The sequence below is a fragment of the Kryptolebias marmoratus genome, linkage group LG7 (genome assembly GCF_001649575.2).
Source record: "Kryptolebias marmoratus isolate JLee-2015 linkage group LG7, ASM164957v2, whole genome shotgun sequence".
Lineage (NCBI taxonomy): Eukaryota > Metazoa > Chordata > Actinopteri > Cyprinodontiformes > Rivulidae > Kryptolebias > Kryptolebias marmoratus.
This window is the reverse complement of record NC_051436.1, coordinates 1,318,812-1,327,052: the sequence shown is the minus strand read 5'-3', so window position 1 is coordinate 1,327,052 and position 8,241 is coordinate 1,318,812. Positions and strand designations below refer to the sequence as shown.

The 8,241-nt window shown below is 38.4% G+C and overlaps 2 long non-coding RNA genes across 2 annotated transcripts; both read left to right on the top strand.

The window, feature by feature from the left end:
* The first annotated feature begins 192 nt into the window (after positions 1-192).
* On the top strand, positions 193-6,226 carry LOC119617183. The gene is made up of 4 exons (XR_005233385.1): positions 193-422; positions 1,757-1,879; positions 2,762-2,818; positions 5,361-6,226. It is a non-coding gene; the product is annotated as an uncharacterized LOC119617183 (long non-coding RNA).
* Positions 6,227-6,723: 497 nt separating this feature from the next.
* LOC112450150 lies at positions 6,724-8,241 on the top strand. The gene is made up of 3 exons (XR_003038697.2): positions 6,724-6,904; positions 7,662-7,773; positions 8,211-8,241. It is a non-coding gene; the product is annotated as an uncharacterized LOC112450150 (long non-coding RNA).

The window sequence follows — 8,241 nt, the reverse complement described above, 5'->3', positions numbered from 1 at the left end:
GCAACCAATGCTGTCAACATCTCTGTTACTGGTATGTACACCATATACTGGGTTGTGTTCAGTTTGATCACCTTTAAACCTTACATGTAGCAGCCTTCATCCTGAAAGAACAATCAAACTATCATCTTCATGTTTCTCAGCTGGTTTGGTGATCCTGGATATTCCTGCCCGACCAGTGATGGAAGGATCTGACCTGACTCTTCGGTGTATCAACAAGAAAACTGGTCTGGACCACATCAAGAAAACTGATCTGGAAGACATCAGTGATTTCTACAAAGATGGTGCCCTTCTCAGCACCAGCTATAAAAGCAAGTTTACCATCCAAAGTGTCTCCAAGTCTGATGAAGGACGCTACAAGTGCAGCATCTCTGGAAAAGGAGATTCTCCAGAAAGCTCTCTGGCTGTTTTCACACCAGATGAAGGTAACAAAGTTTTATGATTTGTTTTCACATGTTCAATCTTGTACCCAGTGATTATGTTCATGTTGAAAAGACATTTGTGGGTTCATAAATTTGAGCTAAACTTGGTGAAAGTTTTGTTGATGATAGCTTAGCTGAGATAACTCACCAGATCAAAATGGACCAGTACAGCTGGGGGGACTCGGTCTAGAGGTCTCTCCCTTTACAAACACTTCTCACAAGACACAGAGGACACCAACCCTCTGCAGATCCTACTTCACTGCATCCATGGACCTTCTCTGTGGTCTTCCTCTGTTCCTCTTTCCTGGCAGCTCTTCATCTCCTCATCTTCAACATTCTTTGTCCAATATGTCAATGTCAAATTTATTTCTATAGGATATATAAAAACAACAATGTTGACCAAAGTTCTTCACAAGGAGGTTAAAAACAAACAGGAAACATAAATTTAACAATATGTCCACTGTCCTTCTTGTACACACGTCCAAACAATCTCAGCCCTGCCTTTTTAACTTTGTCTCCAAACCTGAGCAGTCCCTCTGATGGACTCATTTCTAATCCTGGCCATTTTGGTCCCTCTAGGTAAAAATGTGAAAATCTTCATCTCTGCCAGCTCCATCTTTTCTTTCTGTCTTTTTTATTAGATTCACCATCTCCAAACCAAACATCACATCAAGTCTCATCTTGTAAAGCTTCTGTTCCACTTTTGCAGCTCTCTGTCACAAATCCATCCTGTCTTGAGATGATTTATCCGAAGTACTTAAACTCATCCACCTTCAGAACCTCCACTCCTCACAGCCTCATTGTCCCACCTGTCTCCCTCTCAGTCACAGACATAATTCTGTCCTACTTCTGCTGACTTTCATTCATTTTCTTTCCAAAGCAGACCTTCACCTCTCCACTTATGTTTGTTTGTTAGCAGGATTACTTAACAACTACAAAACTAACTAAACAGATTTGGTCAAAGGTCAAGATCAAACAATAAGGTCAAAGGTCAGAGTCATAGAGGAATCCATACTCTAGCATAGGAATCTCAAACTGAACAGTTGGACGCCTCATGGGTCAAGGATGAGGCGGATTGATTTCAAAGATTGGTTAGATGATACCAGTGCTGAGGATAATATCCTGTCACGTGTAAAAGTGAATTCTCTAAATTAAAGACCTACAGTCCTAGAAGGAATGCATGTTACTCGTTGCCTTTTATATCAGTTTTAAAATGGGATCATCTCATGTTAACTCCCATCAATCACCAGTGAAACTGTTGGATCGAGCAGCTCAGTGGTGACGACACATCAGCAGCTAAACAATAATTTATTAAATCTAAAATTCTTTTTTTTTAGGACCTCATGAAGAGATTCCACATTTGCACAATCACGTCCCTAAATTAATCATCCTGCTGTGCGTTTCATCAGTGGCTCTGCTGTTGGTGATTATTGGGCTGGTTCTCTGCAGGAAACACAAAGGTACAGTTAACTTTCTCCTACAGGACGGATGATAAATCGTTCTACATTACAGCCATTTTTATGTTGGCTAATGTTGATTTGCTATGGTGGCCATCTTGAATTTGATTGATTTATTTCTAGGTATATATTCACTGATTATTTTCTAAAAGTTTAATTCCCTGCTGTGACTCATGATTTGAATGCATGAGTTAAGATGCTTCTGCTGAACTTGACGACCTGCTGAAGAGCAGGAAAACATCTAACATGCAGGATTGAGGCCCTCCAGGTCCAGGACTGGGTAACACCATGGTTGTGTGCAGACCAGTCTGGGTTAAAGCCCCACGTCACTCGTATGCAGACCATGATCCAAAACATACAACATGATAGCTCCTGTAAACTGGGTCCTGCTGGCTTCTGTTCCCAATGAAGGAATGAGGAAAGGTGGAGACGCTCAATCAAGTATTTTATTACATGTCTATACTCAATATCTGAAAAATTGAATTATAGCCATTTTTAAGCTTTCTAACAACACTTTACTGTGGCAGCTGTCTTCAGCAATCATTTGTAGATGTAACTACAAGAGTTACTTTCTGAAAGTTTAAATGAAAGTCGTCCAGTGGGTCATGAGATATTTTGCTAACAGTCAATCAAACACAGAGACACTCAGCTTGTCTTTCTCTTTCAGGCAACCAGCAATAATAACTATTAATAACTAACTAATAATAACTAACTAATAATAACTATTCTTTAGTTTTTTTATTTTACTCCAGTCTTGTCACTGATCCAAACCATGTAACTTGTGCTGTTGGCCAAAAACTACGAAAGATGAACTGTGCAGGCTTTTCCTTTATGAATGTTACAAAACTTCAACAAAACTGTTTCAGATCCTTGTTTTATTCTCAGGTGGAGCTCCTGCAGATGATCTTGTGGTTTACTCTGTGGTTAAAAAGAAGAAGAAAGGTAATTTATCTATTTTACTAACCAACAAATTTAACTAATTTAGTGTTCAGTTGTCTGCAAATGTTCAAATGAGCTTTAGTGTGAAATAAAACAGCAGTTCTGTGGTGCAGGTTTTGTTTTAAATTATATATCTAGTCACCTCCTCTACATGGATGACATCAAGCTGTATGTCAAAAGTGATCGAGACATCAATTCACTGATCTACCTCACCAGGATATACAGCAGGGACATTGGTATGTCATTTAGACTTGATAAGTTCAGCCGTACGGTGTCCAAGAAAGGCAAATAATCACAACTGAAGGGGTTAAACTTCTTGAAGGCAACATTGCAGATATCCAGGACAGCTACAAGTACCTGGTATACAGCAGACAAATGGCAACCAGGATGAGGCTGCAGGGAAGTCAGCCACAACCAAGTACCTACAGAGAGTAAGGCAGGTCCTGAAGAAACAGCTGAATGGGAAGAACAAAGTCCAAGCCATCAGCACATATGCAGTGCCATTCATCAGATACCCTGCTGGTATAATAACCTGGCCTAAGGAGGAGATAGAAGCCACTGACATCAAGACACAAAAGCTCCTCACAATGCATGGAGGGTTTCACCCTAAGTCCAGCACCCTGAGACTGGACACTAAGAGAAAGGAGGGAGGATCAGAGCCACGACACAAGATGAACCAACCAAGATCCTGGAGTCCATCAGGAAGAAAGCCCCCAATGACGATCTGCTAAGTAAAGGTCTCAGGTAGCAGAAACCCAATGTGGAAGAGGAGAAAGAAGAACCATCAAGGAAAGATAAGCCCCTGATTGGCATGTACCACTGGCAGATTGAGGAAGTGGCTGATATCAACAAATCCTACCAGTGGTTAGAAAGGCCTGGACTGAAGGACAGACAGAGACACTAATCATGGCAGCACAGGAGCATTCGAGGCGGGGTCCAACTTACCAGGCAGGACCCAAGATGGAGGCTGGGTAAAGATGCGTCTGAGACAGTCCAACACATAATAGCAGGATGTAAGACGCAGGCAGGCAAAGTCTACATGGAACGCCATAACCAAACAGCTCGAACAGAGTACAAGAACATCTGTACCGAGTCTGGACTGGAAGTCCTACAGTTAAAGTGGGAAACTGCACCTAAGGTGGTGGAGAATGGCAGGGCTAAGATACTGTGGGTCTTCCAGATCCAGACTGACAAACAGTGGTACCAGTGGTCATTGGACCCCCAAACTGGAAGAGTGGCTCCAACAGATCACAGAAACAACCTCAGAGATCTCTGTCCAGAAGAGCTCAGTCCTAGGAACAGCTAAGATACTGAACAGAACCCTGAAGATCCCAAGGTTCTGGTAGAGACGCTGAGCTTGAAGTGGAACTGCCCACGTGGAACAAACAGAATGAGATGGAAGTTGTTGTTTTATATATATATATATAATTTTTACTATATGTATATATTTTGTTAACAAAGTCAAACGCTATTTATGAAACCACTTCACAAAAAGAACCCATGCTTTTTAACAAGGTTATTTATGTATTTGTAAGCACTTTATAAAGCAATAATAATCTTTTCAAAAATGATATAAAACACTTTTCATACATCAAAGCAGACGATCACTATTTGGCAAAATCACTTTTATTATTATTTTTCTTCATAATTTAGAGTTTAAATATCAAACATTTGTGAGTAAGTTACCTGCATGTGAGTGTTTGAAAATATTTTTTTGTTTTGGAAAATAAAGTTATTTAGTTCAAAAAGTAATCTTAGCAAAGAGCAATAAGTTATTCATTTACTGTTTAATAAATGATAAAAGCTTCATAAAATGGGTACAAACTCATGAATAACTTATTTATAAAGTGTTAATAAATTCTTTATAAAGGGACCTTTAGTATGAAGTGGTACCTAAATTACTAACTATTTGAAGGAATGCATATTGAGGATGTGTTTGGGATGACTCTCAGCTACTACCACACCAAATCTTAGTTCAGTTTTAGTAAAATTAACTGAGTTGAAGCCATTTCTGTGTTTTAAGGTCAACTAGTCGTAGCAGCCATGTTGAAACAGGCTCAAAGTTAATCAGTTGTAGACGTCCTGCCTTTCAAGATGGTGGACGACATTAAAAATAAATTGTCCGTTTTGAACAGCATGAGTTTAAAGTGTAACCACAGAGACGTTAGCTTAGCGTTGTGTTCATTTTCACACATGAGCTCACTGAAATATTTTCAGAGATACATCTGTGGCGCCTCGAGGGGAAATTTGATCTTCTCAGTTAAAAACCACACAGTAAAACCACGAGCTGCAACAAAAGTCCTTTCAGTGGGTTTATTTAGACAACGGCACAAGTCACAATAAAGTTAGGTATAAAAATAAAGCTGCTGCTGTTTGACATGTAACTTCTGAACCATTTTCCCTCAAAACTTGAATTTTTACTGATAAAACATCCAGAAGATCACAACAAAAACTGCATCCAGTCCAATAAATGAAGAGCTGCTGGTTATTAAATGTAACGTTTAGGAGCAATAATCTAACTGATGAATGTTTTTATTTCCCTCAGAGCCAGAAGTTACCTCAGCCGGAGCCACAGAGGAGGATTGTGTCTATTCTCTAATCAAGTAAAACAAGACAGAAAAGGATAAATGAGAGGAAAAGAAGAATATTTTCTGTCCTGGATGTTTATTTGATCAGTGTAGTAATAAATAAACGCTCTGTGCTCTGAGCTGTTAGCAGCTGTAACAGTTTAAGTTCTTCTAAAACACAGATGTGAAGGAGAAGTGTTCAGAGTTTATGGAAGTGGACTTTTTTAGAGGTGGGGTGACAGTGAATAGTAAGAAACCAGGTCATACAGGAGGGATTCAGCAAACCAAACATGTTTCAGTTCTTTAAAAAGTTTTCAGGTTTTAGACTCACTTCCTGAGATTCTTTTTAAAACAGCCAAAAATTCCAGAGGAACAAATTCTGAGGTGAGAAAGAAGCACCAACAACTGGACATTGGTCAAATGCTTTAACCCAAAGATTTTTACAAAAGATGAGATCTTTCTGTAAGTATGTGTGCAAATACATGTTGTTGATAGTATTTTTATACACTTTAAAGCTAAGATCCTTCAGTACCTGTCAGATCTTCCACCTGTAGACTCAGTCTGGAAGACTCCGATCCTCAGCCTTGGGTCTACTCTCTGTCCCTCACACCCACCTCGTAGCTTTGGGGGCGGAGCCTCCAGTGTGGTAGTTCCGCCCTCTGGACCTTAAAACAACTCTCCACTTTGTTTTAAAGATTCTTTTGTTGTAACGCGTCCTCATGTTTTTTGAAAAGTACTTTATAATGTCATTATTATTAACGTTGTACTTGGACTAATCAGTTTCCATTTAATGTTATTTTCTTTTACCTGTTTGGCTTCATATACATAATAAATGTAAGAATAAACCCAGATCTAAAGTAATTTATGAGCTCTGTATCTGTTTTTATTTTCTGGATGATTGTTGGTCTTCAACAGGGTCTGCTTGTAGTTCGGACGACTTCTTCTGCTGAAACACAACCACAAACACAAACTCTACCTGTGATTCACACCAGCCTATTTCTGAAGATGCTCTGCCTTCATGTCTCGTCACACGTTTGTGTATTTATTCTAAGAACAAACCTGCTGCTGCTTTTTAAACACACTGGTTGTGGTGAAGCATCAACATGATGCTGACGTCTGAACTAAAGCAGCTTCTCTCAGTTTACTCATCCTTCCTGAACACTGACATGAAAGCTTTTTAAAGCTTTTTAAACACCTGATACATTCAAGCCAGAGTCTGTTTCTTTTACTGACTTACGCTGAGTTAAGGGTAATTATTAACAATAAGCAAAAAAACAAGAAGTCTGAATCCTGATATGGAACAGTGTGATTTTTATTTATTTTACTGTAGGATTCACTGACAGCATCTTTGCTACTGGTTTATTGAGTTTTTATTTACTTATATTCAATAAGAAGAAACATCTTTTAAAGTACAGTACAGGAAAAAGAGCCACACCTTTAACTGAAACTCAGTTTCTCTTTGGACTTTGACCACGAGCGGACAGGCAGCTGACAGGACAGGCAGCACCGAGGAGCAAATACGGTAATTTATTTGTTCTAAAATGTCTTTCTCTCAAATATTAAATGTTTTCATTGTATTTCAACAAAACTATTAGTTTATATTAACACTAATAAAATGGTTAATTGAAGAAAAACATGATGGTTTGATATTAAGCTGATCTAATCTAGTTTCTACAACCCCAGTTCAGAAGAAGTTGGCTGTTGTGTAAAATGTAAATGATCAACAGAATGCAATGATGTGCAAATCCCAGAAACCCTCAATGTATTGAAAATGGAACATAGTTAACATGTGAAATGTTGAAACAAAGAAATTTTAACATTTTTAGGGGAAAAAAATCTGGTAATTTTTTTTTTTTTTGGCAGCAACACGTCTCTTTAAAGATGTTCCAGATGTTTCCCTCTGTGCAGCATCTCCTCTTCTTCTCCCATCAGTCTGTAAACATCTGGACCTGAGGTTGTCCCATTCTGTCTGTAGAGGATTTTCTATATGAAAATGGTACAACTGTTTAGTTTCAACTTATGATGTGTACACAATGATCCATGGTGAAGAAAAATAGATTATTCAGAGTTGCAAAAATTTGTATTCTGGTTTTATTTACATTTTACTCAACATCCCAACTGTTTTAGAATTAAATTTGTATTTTTTATGCTTTTTATTTTAGAAACTATTGAATACTTTTTGTCCTAATGTGTTAAATATTTAGTTGGTGTTTAGTTGAGACAGTTGTGATTCTTTCCATACATTTTGATACTTTATGCTCTTCTCTCTGAACTTTTAGCCCTCCAGGATTGTTTCTCTGCCAACAAGTTCATCTTTAAAACTTTTGCCCATCACTGCTGCCATGTCTGACCTTGTTCTTGGCTTCCTTCTTCTGATGTTCTCCTGCAAAGGTAACTTCTAAAACACAAACATAGATGTATCGGTCTGGTATGTGTTGAAGGTCTCTGACTAAAAGCAGTTTTCATTCGTTCTTTTCCGCTGTTGTCCCTGTGCTGCTAAGGTCATCACAATCTGCTACTTTCTTAGATGTATGACTTTTACTAATTGGCTCTTTATAATTTTATAAGTTTGTGGATGTTTCTGTACAGAGACTTGAGACAACTTTTGTTGTGATTTGGCTCCATTTAAATAAACTGAATTGATTTCCTAATAAAAGGAAACTGGAAGAATCTTTACTTCATGTTGTCTGTTTTCTACAACAAACTGTTCAGCTTCTGACCCACAAAACAACAGCAGCAGAAACCTGTGATTGTTAACAAACTCTGGAGGGATCCTGAATGTTTTAAAGGACAGATTTATGATTTAAAATCCCTCCTCTCCTCAACAGGTTCAGCCTCCTCAGCTGGGATCAGTTTAGC